Here is a 27,421-nt window from a genome sequence, read left to right on the forward strand (position 1 = left end):
TTTAAGCGTTTAAGGCTGGCCAAAGGGAGGAACAGGGGGGAAAGCAACCCAACCACATATTATTTAGGAAAAAAATCCCACATTCTCAAAGCTGGTCTATGGCCTTATGTTCCCTGGACGTCCACAGAGGTCATTTTTTTCTCATCGCCTGACTCCAGACAGCTTTGCACTAAGCCCAAACCTGGTACCTGGGAGCAGATTCAGCTCTATGAGATCGTAACTCCTTCTGTCTGCGGGTCTTCATTTCCAGATTCGTGAACACACTAAGAAGCCAGGAGTTTCCAACTCCAGGGTAAGAGGAGGGATAGAAAAATACCTGGACTGGGAGTCAGGCATGGGCTCAAATGCCAGTTTTGCTACAGACTAGCTATCGAGATCTTATTTAACCTCCCTGAGTCTCAGTCTGCCCCTCTGTAAAATGGGGGTGAGATCCTCTTTGCAGAGTGACTGGAAGTACTCAATAAAGTTGACTTAGGTGGCATAAGTAAAAATGTCTGGAATATGCTTAGGAGATGTTAGTTCCCTTCTGTGTTAGCCTGGAGGTGATTAATGGTATTCTCTGCAGCTCAACATCCTCATTTACGGACCAGTCAATTCTATGCACCGGGCTCAGTTCTAAGCATCTTATGCGTCCCAAAGCACTTAATCCTCACCTCACCCCTGTGAAACAGGTCCTATTCCTATCCCCATTTTACAGAAGAAACTGAGAAACAATAGAGGGAGAGGAAGGAGCTGATTTTTAAGATCCCATCTATTGTCAAAGTCAAAGAAAGAGTGGGATACTGTACGATGCGAGAACTTTCCATCAAAAAAATCCACTGTTTTTCCTGAGCTCTGAATTCTTCCACACATAAGCTTCAGTTATCTGAAAAGTCACTCAGGTGGAAAACTCCTAGCCCCTAGATGGCAGCGACAGGAGGCAGTGCAATTGTTCTACACAATTAGCGCACATCAGGGCCTGGTGTTCTGGAACCCCATCTGCTCTGATGGACAAGGCTGCACCAGGAGGCCCCGGAAGCAGAAAGTCCCGAGGGCAGAGCAGCCCCGCTCTCTGTTGCTCCTTGAAATCCATCTGGGGCCGAGTGGCAGGAAGCCCCCTCTCACTTCCAATTATCAGGCAGCAGAGACTTGACGCACGGCCAGCACTGAAGGCCAGAGTAGGCCTGGCTGTCACCAGCATTGTTTGGCTCCATTTGACGCATATCCACCCTCGGTAATGCTTCCTTGCTCCCAGGCAGACCTCAGAGATACACGTATCTGAAACCAGGTCTGGAGGGGAAGGAGGAGGGCAAATGGAGGGGCAGAAGAAGACCTGGCTCTCTGTGGCTCGGAAAACACTGAGAGATTTTAAACGGACAGAAAACAAAGCTGGCATCAGCTAAAGACCCGGTGACCCAGACACTGCAGCCCTGCATACACACATACAGCTCAAAACAGCCCAAGGCGCACACAGTGCACACGCCTGACCACTGCCAGACCCAGAGGCAAAGTCACCCCCTGGTGCTTGGGCCCCACCCCAAGCAGAGCCATGCAAACAGAAACACATCCGCACCGCCAACACATCCACTGGCAGGGGCACTCTGTATGGCCCCAAGCACAGCTGATTCCAGGAAGCCAGAAGGGAAAAGAGCCCCTACGTACAGACTGGGGCAGGGGGAGCATGAGCCAGCAGAGATGGGGGGTACAAGAGCAGCCCAGGGCCCCTGAAGCACACCCAGACCTCTGAGCTCCTTTCAAAGTGCCCACCGCAGCCGAGGCAAGCAGCAAATTCCCCTCACACTCGCCTGTCCCATCTGAGCCCCGCTCATCCTTCTAGAACAGCAGGTGAAGGGATAAGGCACACGGGCAGACGCTGGGTGGGAGGTGTCAGAAATGGAAGAGCAGGTGCACAAACAACAGGGTGGAGTAGATAGGAGGATATGCAGCCTGAACATTATGGGGTGGAAGCACAGGAAGCTGGAATTTTAGGAATAGAGGTGGTGAGAAGGGACAAAACAGAGTTTAGGGCTTAGGACAACCATATTATTTGAACACATACAAGGAACATGTACTTCAGACAGGTTATCCCATTTAATCCTTCCAACAAGAGATTCAACAAGCAGTAGCCTCTTTTCACATATGAGGCTACTGAACCTTACATATGAGGCTACTGAACCTTACATATGAGGCTACTGAACCTTACAGCAGAGAAATGTGTTGGCCAAGGTCACACAGCGATGCGTGGTTGAGCCGGGACTCAAACTCAGACTGCAAATTCTACACTCCTTGAGGCAAGGCAAGTCACCTGGATGCTTAGAAGACAAGACAGAGTAGCGATGGGGCCAAGGGAGTATGCAGGCATAGGTGATGGGAGGGGCTGATCCAGAGAAGCAGAGAGAGGCAGAGGGGATGAGGTGTGGCACCCTGCTGGCCGGGACCCCCAGCTCCTAAGAAGCACAGGGAGGGAGGAACTCAGGCTGCTGTGATTCAGTGGCTGGGCCTTTGGGGAGAATTTCCGGAGCCCCAGACAGCTCTGTGCAGTCTAGGAGCCACCTACCCAGTGGAGACACTGAGCCATTACTCACAACTGTTACTCACTTTGCCTCTGCACCCACGTCCCCATCACATCACTTCCTCCCACTCTGTTCCCTTTGGGTGGCCAAGGGGGCAGCAGATCTTCCCCAGTCCCCTCCCTCGCTTCATTGGCTCCAATCCTGCCAACTGTATCCCCACCTGAGTCACTGGGACAGAGACGGGAGATTCTGGCCAGCCCAACCCTGACAGCTGTTGCCCTCTGCTCTGTTCCGAGAAACCAAGCTGCCTGGAGGAGTGGTCACTGGGCAAAGAACGTTCCAATTCCAGTGCTGGAAGGACCTCCCCAGCATTTCAGTTGGCATCCCAGCAGATGCCTGAAGAGCCAACAGGATCCCACCTCCACGCTGGACAGCTCTGCCAAAGGCTCCAAAACTAGGAGCCTCTCTGTTCAGAAAGATGCGTGGACTTGCAGAATTTCAGCACTGCTGAAAAGACAGAACGCCCCTAACTCGAACTTCTCATTTCGCAATTGAGGAAACCAAAGCCCCAAAAGTGGAAGCAATTTGCCTAAAGTCTCACAGTGCCAAGAGGGACTAGCAGGCCACCTGACACCCCTGCCATGGGTCCTTCTGCGGCACTACACAGACCTCTCTCTCTGCCCCAAGTCAGAGCAGGCCCCTGAAGTTGACTCTCTCACACTCCTGTTGCAAAGCAACACTGAAGACAGGAGATCTGAAGGCAAGGTGAGGAGGGGGAGGAAGGAGTTGCAGTCAGACAGTGGTTACTGGGGAGGAATCACTTTCCAACAGTGAAGGGCACTGGACTCCAGGCCACCTACTCAGAGCAATCTGCCCAGGAGGCAGGGAGATGGACTGCAGGCCCTCTGGAGGCTCTGGAGCTCAAGGGCCAGGCCCTCTGGCAGGAGATGATGGGAGGAATTCTTAGGGTCCCAGCTGGGAACTTGGGAGAGTCCTGGCCTCCTCTCCAATCACCTCTCCTCCCCCAGCCCCCACCCCTCACCCTGGCTCGCCCCTGCTCTCCCAGGGCTCCAGCCTGGAATCCAGGCCTGACCACTGCCTCCGCTCCCACGCTTGGCTCAGCTCAGCCAGCCACAGCAGAGGCAGCCACATGTGTGGTGGTGGAAGCAGTTTGTGAGCCACTGAATTCCTTCTAAGCCTCCGTAGGAGCCTCATCTATCTCTTGTGCTCTCCCCTCCCACTCTGGGCAGTTGTACTATCCCAGCCAAGAAACCCCTGCATCAGCCCCATTCTCTCCCACTGCACCAGTAATAGTAATAACAATAACAAAAACAGCAATAACAATCACCAAGGTTCATGCAGAACAGCCTGCGTGCCAGACCCCGTTCTATTTGTTTCCTGCATTTTACAGGTGAGCAAAGGGAAGCACTGGCAGGTCAGGTAAGTTGTTCATGGTCACATAGCCTGCAAGAGGTGGGGTCAGGATTCACACGCAGACCATGTGGATGCAGAGTCTGTGAAGTTGACGCCCACATCACGCTGCCTCATGAGAGGTCATTGCTCTAGGAAATAAATGCTGCTGAAATTCCCTCTCCTTCATCAACACACAGTCCCTGAACATCTGCGACATGCCAGGCACCTGGCCTTTGAGACACTCAACATCCCATCTAACTCTGGACAGGCAGCCACTCTCTGCACTCACCAGGCCATATAGAGCCAGGCTGGGCATGGCTGTCTCTGAGCAAACAGGCTCCTCCACCCTAACCAGGGAACACTGCTGTTCATTCATTCATTCATTCATTCATTCATTCATTCAACAAACAGTGAGGGGCTACTGTGTTCCAGGCCAGATGGTAAAGGAGGCCTCCAAAAGGATCCTCTCGGTGCCTTAGATATGTAAGCTGCCTACAGTCTACCCTCACTCCTGCCTGCTGCAGTTCATCCATCCCAGGGTTGCGTGTGAAGACTTGCCAAGGATGGCTCTCTCCTGGCCTGAAAGATCTCCCAGGAAGGAGATTTCAGGGCCTCCTTGGCCTCCCAATCCAGGAGGGGAGGACGGTATGCTGGAAGGAAGCCCAGAGGGATCAGGGAGATGAACTGACTTGGGAGAGGATTTTCCAGCCCCAGGGCTGAGGAATTTGAACATAGGTTTCCAGGAACTCAGGCCCTGGCTTGAGGCCTGTCCCTAGGACTCCCCTTCCCAGTACAGTCATCACAGTGGCCCAATTGCCTTTCCTAAATCACAGTCTCATCATGTCTTCCCTATATTAAAATCCCCCGCCGCTCCATTCTTTAACCTGGCTCAGAATATCCCCCACCCCCGTCTTGGGCCCCAAGCAACACTTTCAGGCTCTCCCCAAAGCCATCCTTTCCCACACATGCCATTTTAAGCCTCCATATACTGTGAGTTTGCTCCAAGCCAGGCACCGGGCTGAGATCTTTACAAATAGCATCTCATTTCATATCCACACTAGCACTACAAGGTTGGAAATATGAACCCCATTTTACAGATGCAGACACTAAGGCTCAGACGCATGTAGCAGAGCTGGGAGGGAGACCCACGCTGGTTACTGCTCCTTACCTGCATGCCACTGGGCCTCTGCGCATGCCTTCCCCTGTGCCTGAAGAAGTCTTTGCCCCTTTTCCTCCCGGCAAAACTCCTTTCCAAACTTCAAAATCCATCTCAAACGGCACCTCTTCTCCAAAGCTTCCTCTACTCTGCCAGCTCACGTGAGCTGCCTCCTGCTTGACGTTCCCGCTGCGTTTTGCAGCAACACTCTGTATACTCCCCTCGTCTCCCCACTAGATCGTGTCTCCCGGTCTTTCCTGCCTCATACCCAGCATCTTGACTGGCACAGGGTGGATGCCCTCAAAGGCTTTTAAAGTGAACAATCCAGCGGCCCCATGTGCCCTGCTGGACTCAGCTGCTGCCGCACCGCATCCACAGTGGGTCCACCAGCACCGCCCCAGACCCAAGGAGCCCACCCCTGGGGCCGGCCCATCTCTGCCACCCCCAAATCATAGCCCAAACCCCAGCTTATATCCCTGGGTGGAGGCTTGTCCCCATGCCAGCCCCCCCTTCCTGGCTTGGCGGCCCCTCTCGCTTAACCAGCTCTGCCATTTCTGGGAGTCTCAGCCGGTGATTAGGGCCCTAATCAGCAGGACTTCCTGCCAGCGACTGCCAGAGGTGGGGGCGGGGCGGGGAGGGAAGCAAGGTCAATCCAAGGTGAAGTTCCACAGTGTTGGGACTGGGGGACGCCCAGTGGAGGCCCCGGGGAGATGGACTCACAGACCCCCTACCCCTGCACCTCTTCAGCCCTTCATTTACAGGTGAGGGCACTGAGGCCCAGTGAGAGAAGGGACTCAGGCGGGACTCCTCCAGAGGCTAGGGACAGAGTCAGGCCTAGACTCAGATCTGCTCACTTGAGGACCACTGCTCTCCCACCCAGATGGACCCCAGGGTGAAGCCCCTCTCTTCCGCTTCCCCTGAAGCCCTCTTCCCCACCCCTACCACCTACCCCAGCACCAAGCCCAGCATTGAACCCACAAACTGCTCCCACACAGGGTGGCTGGAGACCAGCTGATTGCCCAGGTCTGGTCAAGGTCAAGGGGCAAAGGTGAGGCCCACCTCTACACGAGCAATGGCCTAGAAATTGGGCAGAGGTGAGCAGGGGCCAAGGAAGGAAAGCAAGATAGGGCCGGGCTGAGCTCAGGAACGTTCCCCAGCTGTCATCATCATCAACCCAAGCCCATTCTTTCTCCAAAAAAAAGCTTAATGCCTTTTGCAGCTGCAACTGGGCGGGCCAGGGGTCCGGAAATGGAGTTCACCCCCGACCCAGAGCAACCCCAGCCTCCCTGGGTGGGAACCGGGTTGGGTGGAGAATATAGCTTGGCAGGCCTTGAGGGCTGACCCCTGCTAATGAGGAATGTCAGTGGCACCGGAAAGTAGGAGACCCCAGAGAGGGCAGAGGCCTGGGATGGAGAGGGATTGTGGCCAGGAGCCCTACCCTTGCACGGGTTCAAAGCTCTCAGCTTATATGGCATGTAGGAAGAGCAGACATGGTTCTCCCCTACACGCTACCAACAAGGGACTGAACTAAAGTTGCAACAAGAGGAATGCCAGTTCGATTCTGGGGGAACCTAGAGGGCATAAGACACAATAATTTGAAGCAGTTATTTGGGGATCCTACTTTAAAATGTAGATGCCACCTCTATGGATGTAGCCCATGGTCCAGGGCAGGCTTCCTGGAGGCCAGGCTAGGTCCTTGCTCAGCCTGGGAGTCTCCGATTCTGTGACTCTCATCAAGGCATGGGATGGGATCCAAGAAGGGGAGCTCGGGCTGGTTTATAATAATGCATCTTGTTTACAGTGATGGCAACTTTCTCAGAGTCCTCCGTAAACACAGATCTGCATGGGCTCCCTGAACAGACAAGACCTCCGGAGGGCCCCTCAGCTCCCTGCCTGCCCTCTAATTGCAGAGAAAGAGAGACAGAATGGGGACAGAGAAGATTCTGCCCTGGGATCTGATGCTAGGACCTCTTAAGGGAAAATGACACCAGCATCTTCTCCACTCTCTAGTCCCATAATTCTCTTCATCTTAGAGATGGAACAACAAGACAAGAGAGAGAGAACTCTATCACCACCACCACCAATAATAATCATAATAACTAACCTTCATTGAGCACCTACTATGTTCCAGACACCGCCCAAAGTGCTTTAAATAAATTAAGTCATTTGATCCTCACACCCATACCTTGAAGCAGATGTTATCCCATTTGACAGTGAGGAAACTGAGGAGACCAGTTGGTTGCCCAGGTCTGGTCAAGGTCAAGGGGCAAAGGTGAGACCACACAGCTGGTAAACCAGGTCATCATGAGATGAGCCCCAACCGTCTGGCACCAGACTCACATTCTCAGCCTCCAAACAGACCTCAGTCCAAGTCTAACAAATCCTCACCAGGCCCCATCAAAACCCTCGCCCCTCTGCCCTCCATTAGTCAGTCATCTGTGTGTTGAGCAGCACTCTGCCAAGCACAGCAAGGATCCCCAGAGAGGCCAGAGGTGCAGGCCTGCCCTCAAGGAACTTGTAATCCATCCAGAAGACAGGTGAGCAAACGGGAAACTTGCAAGGATCACAGAACACTGTTGAGTCTCTCTGAGGGAGAAGATGAAGGTCGAGGAAGGTCCCTGGGGGAAATGGACCCATGTCTGGGGCCCCATAGTGGCCAAAGGGCCAGAATTCCCCCCAGCCACTCCTGTGACCCCTCACCCCCATCAGCTCTCCAGGCCCCCACCCTGCTGGTCCAGTCCCTCCTGTCTCCCACACCCAGGGCTGAACTACAGGCTTTCAGGGCTGAACTACAGGCTTCCAGCCCTAAAAAGGCATGGACTGCACAGCCCAGACTAGCCCTGGAGGAGGTAGCGCCAAGGACTGGCTCGGGCCCACCCACCACCCCCCCCACAAGGGCTCCAGCTCCATAGAGACAAGCCTCTCCCCTTGAGGGAAGGCGAGGTGGGGCAAGTAGGAAGATGGCCAAGTCCACCAACCTGGGTAGAGGCTGCACTGGAGCTCTCTAGTGTCCAGCAACCTCCCGGATGGGAAAGCGCTCCACACCATCGGAGGGAAGGAAAGAGGGAAGGGCCCGTGTGACCTTGCATAATGGAAGTGGCACCAGGTGATGTGGGCACAGCCTGCCAAGCTGGCCACCCTGCCATCCCCACCCCCTTGTCCCAGCTCACTTATGCCCACACTTCTGCATGCCTAATAGCCCTAGAAAGCTAAGAGCCATCTGGCCAGGGAGCTACTGAGCCAGGGGCCATTGGTGGATAGTAATGGGGACAAAGTCTAGGCCAGACTCCCAAATCCCGGTCTCCAGAAACCACCCTCTCCCTCCACTCACTTCTGATTTGCGTATTTGGAGGCTGGTAACTGGGAGGGCTTTCCTGCCTATCTCCTCTGCCCCCCACCTCCAAACATATCCCTCAACTGGGCCTCAGTTTCCTGGGGTCAAAGCGGCTTTTGGCTTCAGAACTAAGCCAAGAAACCAGAAGCACTGGCAGCCGAGAGCCTTTGCCTGTCACCCTCGCTCCCGCCCTGGTGTCCCAGGCTCATGGCACACTCAGGTCTCCCGATCCTTCCCTGCATGCCCCTCCCACCATCACTGAGTCTCTTTCAAACCCCAGGAAAGAGTGTCATCATTTAGCAGCTTCATGTAGTCCCTGACTGGAGAAGAGGGACTGAAGTTAGACATCAGAAAGGACCTCCCTCTCAGATGAAACCAAGACTGTGAGGGGGCTCCCCTGGTCGGAGGCGGTGGTTGAGCTGGGTGATCTCAGTCTCCAACTGTGTCACCCTCTCGTCAGGAGAAAAGGGGGCACAGGCATCCACAGAGGGGCTGTGGAGGAGGCTGGCTGTAGGAAGGATGGAGTCCAGGGTGGGTTTCAAGCCCACCCGGAACCACTCATGGGCACTTCCATCATGGGAAGCCCAAACCTGTTTGGTCTGGGGAAAGCTTTGGCCCCAGCCCCCTCTGGTTCTCCTCTCACTGCCCACCTCAGGAAAAGCATGTTTGGAAAGGCCTGTGAGAGGTACTGCTCCTCCCCGACTCGCCCTCCTGAGAGGCCCTCGAGAGCAACTGCCTTGCCTTGCACCCCTCACCCCATGCCAGTTACGCAAGCCCACTTGACGCTGCCCGGACAACCCTGCATTATTTACAAACGTGGAAACTGAGGCTCAAATGAGACCCACGCCTGAGTTTTTCTGCATCTCAGATCTCGACACTGCCCTCGGTCTGCCATCTCCAGGCTGGCTAAGGAGGCCTGTTTTGGGGAGGCCAAACTGGGCAGGGGTTCAAGGTGCCCAACATCTCAGCACCCAACCCCGGTCCTTGCACACTGGCCCCAGAGCCCCTCAACAGGGAACATGGGCTCTAACTGCAGGGGTTGGGGGTGAAGCCTGTGGTGCTTGCTGTCCCCTCGACTCCACACTGTCACACAGCCCACCACAGGCAAGGGGCAGAGTGGGCCAGGAGGAATAGGAAGAACCTCAGAACCTTTGCAGGAAGCAGCTGGGGGCGGACCTGGTAGGCAGTTGAGCCACGGGTGTGAGGGAGAGGCACAGTGCCAGGGCAGAGCGTCAGGCTCTTGGTTCCTTACACATTGGCAGGAAGGAGGGGGCCCCTGCGAGTGGTCTGTGCCCACGCCCTAGGCCAGAGGACACAGCTTCCTGATCCCCCATTCTGGTGTCAGAATTCTCTGACTCCAAGTATCCCAGGCCCTCAGCATCCCAAGAGACCATCCAGGTCATCGCCTCTAACCACATCCCAGCTCAGGAATCCTTCCAAGCCGTTGTCCAGCCTCTGTCTAAACTCCCCCCAGGACAAGATGCGCTCCACCTTACAAGGCAGCCCATCCTCCTGCTGACCCACCAGGGTCCTTAGGAAGCTCTTTATTCACATGAGCCGAGATTCCACCTCTGAGGCTCCTCTTCCTCAGACCAAACAAAAGTCCTTTCTGGCCCCCCTTGACTCCTGCTCCTATCTGGGTAGAAACAGGAGTCTGAGTGTCCCCAGACTCCAAGGCTTCAGCCACAGCCCATCAGAGGCCAGAAGTTGGTCCACAAAACAATAACATCTTCTCTGAACCCATAAGCACCCCACCCCAGCCCCGCTTCACCTGGCCACCAGGTTCTCTGTGCTTATACTTCCTGGACACCGCCACCTCCCTGGGAAATTCTTCACTGGGGCTTTGCGGGAAGTGAAGTGTGAAGAAGCATGGGATGAAGGATGGGGAAGCAGAGCCAGAAGGGCTCAAGACCAGGCGCCTAGAAGAAGAGGGTCCCAGGTTGCCTCCTCCACCGCCAAGAACCCTCAGCTCCTGGTTACAGTGCTGGCTCCCAGCCCTGCTGGTCAGCCGGACTGGCTGAGACCCTCCCCAGCCTGGTCCAGCCCACTCCTCTCCAACTCCCTGCCCTCCATGAGCAGCAAAGTCCAAGACAACCCCAGGCTGGGTCTCCAGCGCTGATCCCATGTGGGGTTCTCCCACCCACCTCTCCATCTCAATCCACATCCTCCCTCACTCTCAACCACAACCCTGGGCCAGAGATGTCAGGTGCCCCAGTTGTAGAAAGTGCTGAGGTCCAGGGAGAGCTGGAGTAGGAGAGACAGAGTGGCCATCAGCTGGCAGGGGCAGGTGCAACTTGAAGTCACATCTGAGCCACCATGGTCTCCACCCACCCCAGGCAGCTTCAAGAGGGGAAGAGAGGGTGCTCCCCCTACACCTTCCCCACTGCTGCCACACTGAAGAGGTGGCTAGTACTTCCAGAAGAGAAACCCCTGTCTCCAAAGATCCTGGCACCCCAGTTTCCAGGTCCTCCACCTATTCTCACCCCACAACCGCCTGCCTGCCTGCCTGCCCTCCTCCTCCAGCTCCTCCCCACGCAGCACCTATCCTGTCCCCTAACCCCATCCCCTCCCCTGCAGGGATCCTAGCCTGGGAGCACAGCAGGCTTCTCCGGGTTCCCCCCGCCCATCACCCCCACCCAGTTTCCTCTTCTAGAACAGTGGCCAGCCTAAAACATCTGGGCAGGCAGTCCTGGCCCAAGTCCTGGATTGGGGGTTGGGGGACAGATACTGAGGTCAGCTCTGTATGGATTCTCCAGCCTGGGAACGGTGGCAAGCAGGGCATCAGAGTCAGAGAAGAGGAGGGGTGGAGGGAGAAGGAGGAGAAGGGGAAGGCAGCTGCCCCTGTCTGTTCATTAACCACCTGGATTAGCCATTTCTACCCAGAGGGATGAGGAAGGAGTAAGGGCTAGTGGTTGGAGAGGACAGAGGGGGCACTCCTGCCAGACTGTGCCCATGGGCAAGGGAGCAGGGCCCATACTGAGGAGTGGAGATGGGAAAAGTGCTTTGAACCCTAACCTTACCAGGCCTGCCAGCCCCTCCCTGCAATCAAGGTCAGAGCTCAGGGAGCTAAGTGAGCCTCTAGGAGAAGAAAAGTGCCCTCATAGCAGCTCAAGTGGGTGACAAGGAAAGAGATGAAGAAGAAAAAATACTCATGCCCCCGCAATGGGCAGGCAAGTAGCAGAAGAGACCCCCAAGCTTCTCCCTCCCTTGGTCCCTGTGTCCCTCCCTACTTCCCCAGCTGGCCTCAGTCCCAAGCAGCCACTGACACCAGCAACTTCCCCAGCAAACAAAACTCCTTCTGACTGGTCGCTCTCTCAGAGCAGGGACAAGCCGCACCCCAGACATCCCTGCCAGAACCACAGAAACATCTGAAGACAGGGGACTGACAAGGTTGGCCTCTGAACAGCTTGCCTAACCCAGAGACATGGGACCAGGCAGGCTGACCTCACCTTCTCCTAATCTGATCTGTGGTCTTGACAGCATCAGTGTCAACAGCCCAGCAGCCCTGGCCCGCTTCATTTCCCTCTACACACAAATCCACACACACACTTACACACATGTACACCATCACACGCGCATACTCACTCACTCACCTTTCCTGCAGGAGCCACTAAGTGAGGTGGGTGTCTGAGCCAAGGGACTCCCAGGACAGGGGCGGTGGCCAGTGGCAGAGGCAGCGGCTGTGGCTGGCAAGAAGCTGGTTTCCCAGAAGAAGGCAGCGAGTGAGCCTGTGTCCAGGCAGGGAGCGGGGTGCAAGGAGCAGAGCTGGTCCCAGGGCCACTGCTGGGAGCAACTGAGCAGAGGGCTCTGCTAGTCGGGTTCCCTCCCAGGCCAGCCCAGGGGGCGGGCCAACAGTGCACCGCCTCCTTCCCGGAGTCAGCCAGCAGTGGGCCCCCTCCACCAGCCATGGCCTCCTTTAACCCCTGCAGTGCTCTGCTGGCTGCACTCTAACTGGCTGTGGCCAGGCCCTGGCAGGGCGCAGACACCTGGGGCAGGAGATCACCAGGGAATGTGGCTGCCCCTCCTTCAGCCACTGGCCCAGCAGCCTCCCTGGGGACAGGAGGGGCAGGGCCAAGAAGGCTTGGGGGACAGGGGTGGGGAAGTGGGCAGGGAGGGGTCAAGACTCCATAGAAAAGACACAGGTGCAGAGAAATGGCCAAAGGGCTGCTGGGTGGAGAAGAATGTTTGCTGAGATAGTGAAGACGATAATAATCATAATATAGCAACTCTTAGCTTTTCTACAGCACTCTGCTCTATGCTGTTTCCAACTCATTTTGTGACTGGAGGCCAGGAATCTCACTTCTGAACCTGCTTTTTTTTTTTTTAGCTGTCAAATGTGAGATAGTAATCTCTGCTGTTTTCTCTGGGCTGAGTTAGGACATTTGTGACTGTACATTCAAAAGTCATTTAGGCTGAGCTCCAGTGAAGGAAATACATGCTTCAACTCTCTTTGAAATGGACCAAAAAATAAGATGGATTGACGGAAATGTGATAAAGTAAATATATTATAGTGTTCATTGTAGAATCTAGGGAGTTTACCATATAATCATTTCAACTTTTGTACATGCATGAAGTTTTCCATAATAAAAATAATGGGGAAAGTGATGTGAAAAGTTTAGAGCACCATGTGAATGATAAAAGTGAAGAAGCAGATAGGATTATTTAGAAAGGAAGGGGAAAGTTATTTGCTCCACACCTATCAGACGCTGGGCACTAACGGCCATTAACTCTCACTTAGTCTTCTAATCACCCGGTTACTACAGCTGAAGATGGTGACCTCGGAGCCCAGAGGTGACTTGTGGAAGTCCAGGCCACACGGTGTGGAGGACCTCACACCTGAACCTGGCTGACTCCAAAGCCGAGCTCGACACCACTCAGACATCCAGAGGTTGAAAGGCCCTTCCTTCTCTTCCCCATCTGGGCCAGTGGCCTGCATCTCTGAGCCTCAGTTTCCCCTGCAACACAAAGGTCTTTAAGAACTTTTCCAGTCCTAACACACACAAATTTTATTAATTCAGCCAAACCCTTCCCCAAGCTTCAGTTTTCCCCAGAAATACAACGAGAGGGGAGTCCCTGAGAGGGGATAAGATTTTGGAGCATGTGGGGCCAGAGCCACAGGGAGATGGCCAGCGCTTTAGAGGGCTGGCTCGCCCCCAATCAGGGACAATGAAACCCTTGGGGATGGGGGAGAAAAGGACACCTTCTTGGGACCTTATACGGGGAGGGCAGAGATAGAAGCATCGTTCCCCTCATCGTCTGCCTCCAGAGCAAGATTTCATCCTCTCCTAGCTGGAAAGAGGGTCTGGGTTCTGAGTCCCAAATTCCAGCATCCAGAACCCACCAGCCTCAATAGCAACCTCAGTCTGTGAGAGTGTGGATGCTGTGCACAAATGGCAAGGATGGTGAAAGCAGAGGGACTATGGGGACACTTGGCCTAGTCCTCCCTAGCCGTCGGCCCAGCCTCAAACCAAGTCTCCCACTCACTGGCCCCAACTCTGGGGCAAAGGTGACCCCAGAAACATTATCCTCCTTAACCCCTACCCGCCACCCCCACTGCAGACTAAGGGCCCCTCTGGGGCTTAGGTCAGCTCCGCTTAGGTGAGGGAAGTTAGAGGATCCTGGGCCAGTTTCAGCTCTCTAGAGGTGGATGTGGGAAGTGTGCTATAAAATTAGAACTCCTCCCACTAGCAGGTACCCAGAACAGCAGAATGTTTCATCTTCCCCTTCTCTTCCTTCCAACCCACATCCATATTATCCCAACTGACATCAAAGGGTCCCAGCTCCCCAGTGTCTGCCACTTCCAGTCCGAGCTCTGCAGTGGAACATCCCGGCCTTTCTAACCTTCTCTCCCTCCATCCCCCAACCTTGATGGTCAGGCCTTTCTCATACACCATTCTCTCTCCTCCCTGTCAGCATTCAGGGCTCAATTCAGAAGCCATCCTCCCTGGATCCTTCTCCAGACTCACCACTTGGAGGGCACTGTCCCCTCCTCTGAACACCTGGGACTTCTGTGGCTCACTATCGCCCTGACATGCAGTGGGTCAGATGCACTTCTATGGTTCCCATTTTTGGAACGATGAGGGATTCGTTCATTCTTTACCTACCCCTTTCCTCATTTGTCCAGTGCCCAGCATAAGGTTGACACACAGTAGATTCTCAGTAAGTGCAGAATGAATAAATGAATGATGAAGAGATGGATGGATGGATATTCAGTTCATGATGGAATCAAAGGGCATTTTAAAATGCTTAATACAGCACTAAGCCATACCAAAGATAATCCCATGAAGACTTTTATATTTGAAGCTATATAATCGCAGGCAGAAACACCGGCTTTGCTAGGACCCAGGACATCCCAGACACATCCCACAAAGGTCTGTGGCAGATTGGGCAGGCGGAGGGCCGGGGGTGCTGGAAGACCCCTCCTCCAGCCATTCTCAGGAGACTTTGGAGGTTACACTGTCCATCCCCTACCCCATCATCACCCTTCTTTCCAGCCTGCCTGCTCCAGCACCTGGGTATAGAACTATAAACCCAGTAAGTCCCTTGAAACCTTAAGAAAGAAAGTCGACAAGCTAGAGGATTTCACAGAAGAAGAGCAGCCTTCTTCCTTAATTCTAAGAGCTGCCCATAGCCCATCATCTATCCTCAGCTCTCCCCAGTGTCAGTTCCACCATCTCAGTCTCTCTCTCTCTCACTCTCTCTCTCACACACACATACACACACAGACGCACATACTCTCTCTCTCTCTCTCACACACACAAACACACACACACACACACACACACAGTGAGAACTGCTTTCTGAACAAGCCTGCTCAGCCCCCTGGCTCCCTCCTCCCAATTCTTCCTTCCAAGCCCCTAAGGACCAGGGTTCCCAGTGTCTCCACTTCCCATCCCCAGCCTCCTCCCCACCTCCTTAAGCCAACCCATGCCCCTCTCCTTGTCCCTACATCCCCCCTCCCACCCAAATGCAGGATTGCACATCTGGTTCCAGTTGTGGTTGGTCCCTTCAAGGGTAGGCCTGGGGGTTTCTCATAAACCTGAATAATACCAGCCTTGGAGCCCGATGGAACTGGGGTGAGGGAGGGCAGGAGGCTGAAGGGGTGGGGGAGGGAGAAAAGACAACAGCAAGAGGTGAGGAGACGCAGAACCGAGAAAGGAGATGGCAGTGCCTGGCATCGAGCAGGCGCCCAGTGGATGCCTGTGAGCTGCAGACAGAGGCTGCAGAAACAGATGGCAGGAGAGCCAGGAGCAGAGAGAAAGGGACAAAGAGGGTATCAGAAACGGACACCCAGAAGGAGGAAAGAGATGGAGCTGGGGGTGGCAGGACAGAGCCTGGAGCAACAGAGAGGCCATTGAGGAGAGCAGGGAGCAATGAATTGTGTGTGTTGGGGCCAGGTGCTGAGTTAGGCACTTCCACTGGAAGAGAAGGGACGCGACAGAAAGGGGACAAAGGACACAGAGAAGCAGAGAAGAAAGGAGAGGAGAAAGTCAAGAGAAAGATGGGGCAAGGTCCAAGCTTCGTGAATCCAGTTTTCCCTGGCCTCTCAGCCCCAGCCCCACCCAGGGCCCCTCAGTGGCAGGGACAGGCAGGGGAGTTCAACCCAGAGATGCCTTCATTTGTTCCTTCATTTCACTTTAATCAACATTTAAGCTCCTGCCCTGCACCAAGCTTTTCCCATGTGCACTCCACACAGATGCCCGTGAAAATGTGGGAGTGGCTATGATTCTCACCCCAGTCTTAGAGATGGGCTCAGAGCAGTGAGGTTAAGCAAAAGCACAAAGTGGCTAATGAAAGAGACAGAATTTGAATCCAGCTCTTCCAACTCAAGACCACGTCACCATATGACACAACTAGGAATTCCAGGTCCCAGCACCACCTCCGGAGGGCACCACACCACCTGACTCCCACGCTCAAGGGGCCAGACACTCAGGTTCTTACAGCACTAAGGAGAAGTTCCTCTGAGCTGGGCTAAAAGCTGACAAGATTCCCAGCAGGGAGGGGTCGGTTCCCCAAATCGTCCTGTGATGGGTAGGAAGTGTTAGTCTCTAGGGCAATTACTGGAGCCGCCTCCTCTAGCACCCTGGGCCCTCACTTTCTTCTTCCCCCTCCATCACAAAGAAGGCAGGGCCACATGCCCAGGTCCCAAGGGGAGAGACCACTGGGGCACAGCTCTGCTTTCTTCCCAAGATGTCCTGGGGCAGAGGCTATTCTGGGCCTCTGAATCCTGCTAGGCCCAACACACCCCGTAGAGAGCCAGGCCCTGGGGGCCATTCTAGGCATTCAATGTCTGTGCATTTGAACTGCACCTTCCCTCTTCTGACCATGCTGTTCCCCCTACAGCTAGGGATGAGTTTGGACTGTCTCCCAGGGTGCTTCCATCTCAGGATCACCCCCTATTGGGCCCCCCTCACTAGGACTCACTCCAAAGATGACCCGAGAAGCCACATTCACGCTGCTGCCCTGAAGCCTCCCATCCTTGCCTTTCCTTCCTAATGTCAGGTCTTCTTCTATGTATCATCCTCAAAACTCAGGTCAGAAGGAGACAGGAGTAGGGGCACTCCCTGCTCACCACTGTGTCCTCTATGACATCTCATTGGCATGTATTTGCATTTGCATCCTCTCTCAAAGTGCAGAAATGTGCACAGCACCAGGCCCTTTGCTGCACACCCCCACCTCAGGAAGGAGAAGTGCTGGGCTTTCCACATTCCAGCTTCCTACTCAGATTTGTACCATAGTCTCAGGGCAGAGGATGGAAAGGGAAGGAGAGTCAGGGGAAAACAGCCTACCAACAGCTTATCCCCAAGGCACACACTGGCAGCCCCTCCCTCCTCTCACCCTGCCTGTTTCTAGCCAGAAGAGCACTTGGGTCCAGCACCAAGAGCCTCAGACTGGGAGTCAAGGCCTCAGGCTCCAGCCCAACTCAGCCTCCAACACCCTTGATGATCAGAGGAAAGTCTCAGTCCCTCTTGGCTTCAATCTCCGCATCTGATGGCCTTAAGGTCTCTTGGAGATGCCCAGTAACATGTTTCTAGGCAGGTGTTGGTCCTTGGCAGAAAGTACTGCACATAAATCCCCTGTCTCCCCTGAGAAGCACAATTTTAAAGCAGGAAGGACCCTGGGGCTCTAGCTGCCTCCAGGGCAGGGTTTCCCTTGGGTCTATCCCTGCAAAGACCACTGGTATCAGCCTGGATGCCTTCAGGGAGCCCTTCTTCCCGTAGCATCACACCTACCATCCCAAACCCATTATTTTGAGGCTTCTAGACCGGATAACTGGGGAATCCCCAGACCTAGACTATCTGTATCTCAGGAAGGTGTTGGCAGGATCCCTGATGAAATTCCTGGAGACAAGAGAGAAAGCTGAGTAGATTCCTAGCCAGCAAGCAAACGGTGTTGATGAATAGATCAATGTCAACTTCCTGACTTGCCAAAGGGCTATGTCCTCTGCCCTGGCTTGTTCAACATACTTATCAGTAACTTAGGTTACAACTTAGAAGGGAGGCTTACCAAGCACACCAAGCAACAACAACAACAAAAAAAAAGCACAAGGAAAAGCTAAGATGCTGAAGTGAACTGAAATGCAAAGCTGACTTTATAAATGAGCCAGAATTAGCAAGGGAACATTTTATTTTTCTTGGGGTAATGTCCAAAACAAGGGTTCTGAAGTCATAAAAAACCTGAACCAATAATAGTTCATACAGTAAAAGGTCTAAAATTTATTGAAAACAGAAATTCAGTTTAGCTAACAGTAGGATACGCTTGCCCCCAAAAGGCACAGGCACTTTTGACTATATTCATGGAGGTATAGCATCTAGACCAAAGGAGATAAGAATTCTACTCTACTCCACCAGACACCATCAGAAATGTCAGTTTCTTTTCTGTACCCTATACGCCAAAGAGCATCCAGAGGAGGACAGCAATAGACACTCAGTAAATATTTGTCGAATAAAAACCACAAAGAAAGGTTAAAGAAACCTAGTCCAATTTTTGTTTCAGAGAGTAAAGAACACAGCAAGCACCATCAACTCCTTGAAAAAATTGTCTTGGGAAAGTGAACCATGGCAAGGGCCACGCCCAAGTGCACCTCCGCTGTCTCTCTGCCCCTTCATCTGGGAACTCCTTGAAGCCTAAGGCCATTTCCATTCATCTTTGAATGGCCAAGAGGCAGAAACTACCAGGAGCAGCTGCTAGGAATAGGATAACATCCTGACAAGGCCAGGCCTGTGGGCCCCGGTCAGTGGGGAGCGTGCTGGCCACACCCCGAGAGCTGACCTTTCGCCAAGCTGGCTGCTGGGCTGGGGGAGGTGAGGAGGCCTGGCTGGTGGCAGAACACTTGGCTCACACGTGCTGTCCCAGGCAGGCCCTGGTGCTGGCCAGCTGGCTTCCCACTCCCTAGGCCTCCCCCTCTGCCACCATCTAGTAGTCCTGTGGGGACCCACCCCAGCTGGGCATCCTTGCCCAAAGCCCAGAGCTGTCCACTGGCCCAGGTCCAAGTTTGGTTCCTCTCTCTCCTCTTCTCTTCCTTCTTCCGTTCCCCTCCCTCCTCTGCTGTCACCTGCACAGCCCTCTTCCTCCTCTGCACTCCTCTGCGCAGCACCTTCCTTCCCCTCCCCTGCTTTAGTTTACCCCTCACCCCACACTCCTTCTCCCTAAGCCCATCCTCCAGGGCTCTGCTCATGGCCATTCTCCCTGCCCCGGGCTCCTAGGGAAAATCTCCCCATTGCCACAGCCTCCTCCGCTCCCTAGAGTTTTTAGTGATGTAGCACTTTCAGGGTTGGAGAGAGCTGGAGACTTCCCTCCTGAGGACTTGGGATCTGCTCGTATAGAAAATAATCATCACCTTGCTCCACTTTGAAATGGGGTGCTATCTCTCCGGGGGAAGGGAATCACAGAAACCTGGCCCCATCCTACCAGGAGTGGAGAAGAGAGCCTAGGCTTTGGAATTGCACCGACCACATCTGAAGCTGTGTAACCTCGAGCAAGTTATTTCACTGCTCTGAGTACTGAGTGTAAGATCTGGCCCAGAGCAGCTCTCCATAAATGTTAGCTCCCTCAACATTCTCCTTCTTCAAAGACGCCATCACCACCTCCATCCCAGAATTACGATTCATCTCTCTCATGTATCTGCCTGCTTAATAATGCTCAGAGTTAGTGAGTGTTTCCCAACTGACATACGGTTCCTAGAGCTTTGTGAGGATTAACTCATTCCAATCCTGCCAACACCCCATTGGGTATTGATCTTTATGAACCCCATTTTACAGAGGAGGAAACTGAAGTTCAGAGACATCAGCTACGTTTGCTACTCCTCTCCTAACTACAGCAGCTGCAGCAAGCCAGCAGGGCCTCAGGGTCTGGCTGGACCACATTCCAGTATATCAGGGCTCTCCTTGACCTGACAGGGGCTCTCCCGCCCCTACCTGCACACCCCAGGCCCTCAGGGTTCCCTCTCCATCCTCAAGGTGGCTCCCACCACTGGGAGAAACCTGCTTCCTGGAACCTTTGGTTTTGCTTCAGGGAACAAATCTTCCCAAAGCTTTATTCAACACACACACACACACAGAGAGTCATGCAATCACCGGAAGCCTCCCATAGTGGTGGCATCACAGGCTGGACGTCCCCAGGTTTTTCAGTTTCTGTACTCTTCCACATGGCAGGTACTCAGTGGTTCTTTCTCTGGTTCTCATCCTTTTCCAATTGGCTCCGTCCCATCTATTACTCACCCCTTCATTCCACAAGTACTTTCTAAGTGCCCGCAGTGACCCAGGCCCTGTGAGGCCCTCCAGACAGAACACGAACACAGCCAGGTGGGCCCCTGCCCTCAAGGAGCACTTGATCTAGGAGAGGGAGCCGCTGAAGGAACAAACACGAACACACGACACAAATCACAAATCACACTGAGTGACCTGAAGGGAAAGAACATGCGGCTGGAGGGAGAGACATTTAGATTCCAACAGCTGATGGGCACTTAACATGTGACAAGCCCTGGCACAGCCCCAGTGCCTGCATTCATCATTCCCTCCCCTCCCCTCCCCACACCTGGGAGTAGATGTTATTCTAACCCTATTTTGTGCAGTTGAGGGAGCTCAGACTCAAGAGGTGAAGCCACTTGTCCAAAGTCAATGATAATGAGACAGCAAATAAGCAGGGGTGATAGGACTTGATTCCCAAGTTCGTACTCTTAACCACTATGTCATTTGCCTCTAAGAGGCTCAGAGAGGGTTCATTAAGGCCCACTTCCCAAACCGGTGACTCTCCCACACCACACACACACACACACACACACACACACACACACACAAACCAGCAGCAACCTGCCCAGTGCAGAAGGCAGCAGGCCCAAATGCAGCATTGGCTTCACCAAGACGGCGGTCCCCAGCCTCCAGACTCTCAGCTCGTTCTCCCACTCGGATGGCTTGGACACTTCACCTTTACCCTGGTAGGCTTCAAGGTGGCTGAGGGACTGGCTAAAACAACGTGAATGGGGCTGATGATGACCCCTTCCCAGCAGGGCTTGCTTGAGAAACGGTTCCTTATCTCATGGATGCGAACAGGGTTGGGGCAAGAAGGGCCCCCAAATCCGGGAAACAATCACTCCAAGCCCTCCCCAAGGCCACCCAATCAAGGCTCACAAAATGTTGAGGCTTTAGAGTTGAGCAGCCGAATCCTCTCCTCGTAATGACGTGGAAACGAGGCCCAGGGAGGACAAGGAGGGAGTCCCAAAATCACCATAGGGAGAAGCTCAATGATGTCAACCCTAGACAGGGCTCCAGCTCCCAGCCCAGTGCTCAGGCTCTGCATCACACTGGTCCCCAAGAGGGGAGGTGTTAGCCTGGCCATCTGGGGATGGAAGCAAGAGCCTCACGTCCGTTTCTAATGTCCATGAAGAGGGAAAGAGCAGCTCGGGCCCCTGGGGTAGTGAGGGATCTGCAGAGCCCGGATGAAGGATGCTCGGGCCAGGAGCAGCACAGTCCTGCCCTCCACTAGATGATCCAAGCAGAGGCTGGGGCGGGAGGGGTGGGAGAGTGAGGGGCAACAGCTAGAGCCCCTCCCTCTGGGTGCTCCTCACTAGGTACCCCATGGGTGACTATTTTCTTGGAACATTGTGTTCAGGCTGTAAGCCTTGGCTCAAGCAATCTACCCTGGCAAATCTCCAGCTGCCTGTTTAATAATGTACAGCCAATCGGCCATTAACTGCAAATTAAAAATATAAAAAGAAAGAAAGAAAGAAAAGTCTGGTGGTTATTTTTGTTGTTGTTGGCTTTTGGGTTTTTTCTTCCAAGTACTTGGTGGTGGTTGTGAAAAACATTCAGGCCAATCATAGCCTGCCCTGGCTGGGGGACCCTGGCAGGTTCCACTTGCCTTTGCCCACTCCCACCCACCCCACTGAGCCCAGGCACCAAAGAGCCCGCTCCCATCTCCACAATCCTGGTGACACCCTGGGTCAGCTACCCTAGGGGAGCTACAGGGTGGCCTAGGAGGACCGAGGGAGGGGATGTGGGATATGCTGGCAGGCAGAGGGAGTCCAGCTCTAAAGGGGCCAGTGCTTCCTAGGAATTCCACTCCCATCTGGCCTGTGTCAGGAGCAGAAGGTAGAGCTGCCATGACCCAAGCAGGTGTGAAGAGCTGAGTAAGACACCAGGTGGCCAGCTGTCCCCCTTGGGTGCCTCTCCTGGGTTTCAGCTGCTTTCCATGTGGGATTCAAGATTTGTGGTCAGATCAGGGGAGCTCAAAAGCAAAAGACTCAGGAGAGCATTTAGGGCCAGAAGGGGAGACACTGGTCCTGTAAGAAGATTCAAACAGAATGGTCCTGGGCCATCTGCAGAAACTGGCCTGGGCTAATAAGCCCGCCAGGCTCTCCTTGCCTCTCCAGCCTGGCAAGGTGCTGCCTCCCCAAACATCTAAGCAGAGCAAGGCAGTGCCACACGTGGAAAGGGGCAGGAGCCAGTGGCTAGGCTCCTATGGCTCTACTCTGGTTCCCTGGTGGCCCTGCCCAGTCTCATTCCCTCTCTGGGTCTCCATCTTCTTGCTATGCTGAAGCGAATGAGCTGCAGTCTCCCATCCTGCGTGGGAATGTCAGCCAGAAAGGGACTGCCAAGGTGAGATGCAGCGCAGCCAGCATGGACCCTAATCCTGATGATGACAATGGTGATAGCGATGAAGCCGATGATGATGATGGAGCTATCATCTATGGAGCTCTTAGGGTGCTCCAGGTACTCTATCTGGTTTATTCCTCCTGGTAACTAAGCAGGTACTGTGATTCTCACCATGATAAAGAGGAAACTGAGCTTTGAGGAGGTTGTTGCTTCTCCCAATGTCACAAGGCTAGGGAGTGATCAAGGCAGTAGTTGGACTCAGGCCATCTGGCCTCAGGGCTCTTTACCATGCTGCCTTAGAGAGTCCAGTCAAGGAGAGTGGCACAGACCCCACCATCAAGAGCCCCAGCAGCCCTTCCTGCCCTACCTACACATCATGTTGCTGGCCTCTCCTTCCACCATCCAGCCTCCTTGGGCCTTTGCTTCCCTTGTGTTCCCTAGACCCCCTGTGGGCTTCCTGCACACATGCTGCTCACACACTCCCGTGAGTAAAGGACCCAAAGATCCACACTGGCAGACACTTGCCCCCACACAGGCACATTCCCACACATATACATGCACACAAGGGTCCTCAGACACGCAAAAGATCCATGCACACACTTCCATGAACATACATGCACACACACAGGCACACTCGTGAGCTCCATCCAACAGCGGCTGGGTGCAGGTACCCATGGGCTGTCTGGGCAGGCAGAGCTGGACAGGTGTCCACCATAGTCCCCAGGGGGCTACTCCAAAGGGGAGAAGCTGCTGGCTAATAACACTGCGGTGCATTCCTGGCACCTCAGCACGTTCCAGCCTCGGTGTCTCACCCCTGTGGGCTCCACACCCGCAGTGCTAACTGGGAGGAACTGCAGAAGGTGGCACCACCAACACAGGTGCCCTGGGCAGGAACCAGCTGCTCTCCCTTCTAGCCAGCTTCCCCCTCTAGAGGGGCCCCAGGCCCATGTGGGCCTCAGTTTTCCCTCAGAGACATCCACACAGGGAAGGAGGGGAAGGTCTGTATTCATCCTGAGAAGGGGGCCCAAACAGAAGCCTTCCTCCTGCACAGTGCCCGTCCACCACCAGTCCCTCCAAGCTTGGCCAACACACACCGCACTGTACTGCCTCAGGCACCAAGTCCTCAGTGCCTGGGCAGAGCCTGGGCAGCCGGAGGTTACAGAGCCCCTCCTAAGCAGTGGGAGGCGGTCAACACCTTATCTCATCATGACTGTGGTCATTTGACAGGCGAGGGGACTGGAGTTCACTGAGACAGCACCCAGAGTGTGAACCCAGGTCTTTCAAGTCCTCAGCCAGGGGTCTGTCCATGGCCTCGAACAATCCTCCCTCCTGGTCAGCTCTTGGAGTTGAATATTTTCAGTGACACTGGGTAGATCAGGGAAAATGTCCCTCTCAGGGAAAAAACTCATGTTCATTATAGGCTCAGAGACGGGGGACTCTCAGCACACACAAACAGGCAATGCTCCCACAGTGTCAGGCATCTGGGGCCTCTGCAGCTGCCTTGAGGTGGGAGGGGTGTCCTTGGAACAGGAGATTGGAGGATATGAGTCCTCCCCCACCCCACCAAGTCCCAGAGTCACAGAGGGCTCTGGAAGCCTTGGGAGCTGTGAAGTCAGAGAAATGGGGACCCCCATCCAGGGGTCAAGAGGATGGGGTCTTTGAATTTTGTTTTTTTGTTTGTTTGGCTTGGTTAAAAAAAAATTTTTTTTTTATAGAAACGGGGTCTTGCTACGTTACCCAGGCTGGTCTCGAACTCTTGGGCTAAAGGGATCCTCCCGACTCAGCCTCCTAAGGTGCTGGGACTACAGGCATAAGCCACCGCACCCGGCCACTCTTGAACTTTGGGCTATGGATCAGGATGAAGGGCTGAGACCTGGGGAACAAGGGAGGCTTCTGGAGGGAACATGAATGATAAAGAATCCTGAGGGGCACAGCAGAAGGGGGAGTAACAGGCACACAGAAGAGTCAGGCAGGAAAGAGAAAGAACAAAGAAATAAAGACAGGGAGGGGGATCTGAAACACCCGAAGGAGCAACGTTGCAGGGAGAAGATGGAGACGCAGGCACTGGAAAGTCCTGTGGGATCCTGGTGGTTCCAGGAAACAGCCCTCACTTCAGTCTCTTTCTCCCCCTGTAACATGACAAATGTACTAGGGCTGCAGTTCTAAAGTCTGTGGACACCCACATACTCACACACTCACACACACACAGCTCACACACACGCACCGCTAAATCTCAAGTTTCCCTCTGGGCAGCTCAGTCAATGAGGTCTAGAGCTGTCCCAGGCACTTCTCCAATGAGAACACTGCAGCCCACAGAAGGGCTGTGGCTTCCCCCAGAGGTGCCTTGGATCCGAGGGAGATCGTTGGGAAGAGGACCTATGTGTCCCCATGGCCTCAGTTTCCCGGAAGGCAACAAGACCAACCAGTCGAACTGAGGCATGAGGCCTCCTAAGGAAAGGAAGGAGAGGAAGGAAGCAGCTCAGGGACTCTGGGGCGTGACTTTCCCAGCCCCAAGGAGACAGGATCAGGGAGGGTCACAGCAGTGACCCAAGCTTGACAGCAGCTCAGAGAGGACAGGACCTTGGCTGGCAATGAAAGCACAGGCTGGGGGCACAAGGAGCAGGACCATGGTGTGGAGCGCAGCTGAAAGACGGGGTGTGTTCCCATGAGGCCACCCTCTGGGCGGCCTGCCCCCACCCGGGTAAGGCAGCTGTGCTTCCCAGAGCCCAGTGGCCCCATGGTGGCCAGCCCCTTCTGAGCCAGCCAGGCAGCCTTACATGGACATCTCAGGGATATGGTATTTATGAGATGAGGCATCCAGCGAAGCAGCCGTGTGAGATCCCCCTCCCTGTCCAGCTTCACCCCAAGGTGCCACGCTCCTCCCACTGTCTCTGCACACACACCCAGCCCCTTCCAGAGCCCCCTCTCCTTCCTGGGGACAGGGAGGTGGGACTGGCAGGCTAAGGCTGTACATGAGAGGGGTCCAGACACTGGACTCCTGATTTCACCAGGAAATAAGGACCCATCAGAAACAGTCAGTATGTATCACCAATTGGTCGGTGAAGGTGGTGCCAATGATATATGTCAATACATCATTACTATGGAAATAGACAAAGGCCTGAGAGAGCGCAGTTTCTACGTTCTTCTGCCTGATTCAAAGAAACCAACCCAAATAAGACATTTTTGAGATAATTAGAGAAAATTGAACACAGACGGGGTAGTAGCTGATCATAAGAAATTATTATTAATGATGTTAACTGTGATAATGGTATTATGGTAATATTAAAATAAAAAGTCCTTATCTATTAAAGATGCATACTGAAGTATTTCAAGTAAAGTGATATAATGTCTGGGTTTTGCTTGAAAAATATCCCAGCAAAAAAAAAAAAGGTGGGGAGAAGAGGGAGAACAGATGAAACAAAAACAGCAAAAAGTGGATGGTTATTGAAGCTGGGGGTAGGTACAAGGGAGTTCATTAGACCATTCTTGGTACTTCTGTATAGGTTTGAAATCTCCCATAATAAAGAATTCACACACACACACACACACACACACACACACACACATACACACACACCCCACGGAGCCCAGGCGCCAAACAGCCTGCTCCCATCTCCACAATCTGATTCCATGTTTCCTAAAGTGTGAGATTCAAGATGATCTTAGTTGGAAACATGGCTCAGCAATTTTATTTTAATATTCATGTATTTCAAGAAAAATTAAAAACATATAGATTAAACCCACAGTTTCTATCACTTAGAACAGATAAAAGGTTAAAAAAGCAAATCGGTTTTTTTTTTATTTTTAATGAAGTGAGCAGTCATGTAGGATGGTGGTAACTGACATGGTCAAATGGGAAAGGAGAAAATGCTGGATGCCATTTGGAAACAGTGAGCTCTCCCAAGGTGCCCCCTCGTGGGAAGCTGACATGCAGTCCCACACAGCAGTCACGCACCCTCTTCCCAAACTGTCCTCTGTGTCCTGAGCATGCAGGCTCATGGCTACACAGGAGATATCGGTCACAGAGGAAGACCACGCTGGCGGTGGGTGGGTGGATGGCTGGAATGGAGAATGACGATGGTAAATGATGACGACAATGGCTGTTCACCAAGGGTGGCTATGGACTAGTTCTTTACTTCCATTTTCTCCAGTCCCCACATAGCCCTCATGGGTAGACCTAACCATCCATTTTACAGACAGGTAAAGTGTGACTGAGAGAGGAGAAGCGACCTTCTCAAGGCCCCAAGACCAGTGGGTGGCAGAGCTGGACATTGAACCCGCATTTCTTTGATGCCCAAACCTGCACTTCTTGAACCACCCAGACAGGCAGGCAGGCAGGTAAGCAACCAGTCCAGCAGGAACCTGAGATCCAGCAGAGGGTGGGGTAGAGTTAGGGTGGGTTAGGGTAGTGCCCTGAAAAGGCTTCCTGCTTGCCCAGGTTTCTAACTCTACACCTCTAGGAAACTGAGGATGGGAGAATGAGGAACTCAGACCTTCTACAGGGTTCTTAACACCCGGAGATCCCCAGCCAGTTTTCGTGGCAGCCCAGGCCCCAGGCCACTGAGCAAGTCTTGCCTCCCATTCTTGCATCTTCTCTCAGGACCGGGGTCCTGTGCCCCGGGATGAGACAGGTTGAAGGGAACCTAGTGCTGCACTGTGCGGGGAGGGGGCTGTTGGGACATCAGCAGCCCAGGGGTCCTGGTTTCACCCATTCCTTAGCTGTGTAATGTAAGGCATGCAGCTTCACCTCTCTGAGACTCAGCTTCCCCCTCCTCCCCACCTTACTCTCTGTTCCTGCTAAAATGGAATGGTAGTAATAGCAACTTCTTCACGGGTTTTTTGAAGTATTTATCGACACAACTCACATAAAGCACTTAGGATGGAAGCTGGGGCCTTAGCATGGAACCTTAGCATGGAACCCGGTATCTTAGCA

The 27,421-nt window shown here is 53.7% G+C and overlaps 1 protein-coding gene across 2 annotated transcripts in view; it reads right to left on the reverse strand.

The window, feature by feature from the left end:
- Positions 1 to 27,421, reverse strand: part of TNS1 (tensin 1) — a 203,906-nt gene that overhangs the window by 131,908 nt on the left and 44,577 nt on the right. Inside the window, exon 1 of one of the 2 annotated variants that reach the window (XM_011964572.1) lies at positions 11,989 to 12,242. The exons of the other annotated variant lie outside the window; for it this stretch is intronic. The gene's annotated coding sequence lies outside the window, so the exon portion shown is untranslated. Of the gene's footprint in view, positions 1 to 11,988; positions 12,243 to 27,421 lie in introns of those variants that run through there. 2 annotated transcript variants of the gene reach the window in all.

This window comes from Mandrillus leucophaeus, unplaced genomic scaffold (assembly GCF_000951045.1).
Source record: "Mandrillus leucophaeus isolate KB7577 unplaced genomic scaffold, Mleu.le_1.0 Scaffold70, whole genome shotgun sequence".
Taxonomy (NCBI): Eukaryota; Metazoa; Chordata; class Mammalia; order Primates; family Cercopithecidae; genus Mandrillus; species Mandrillus leucophaeus.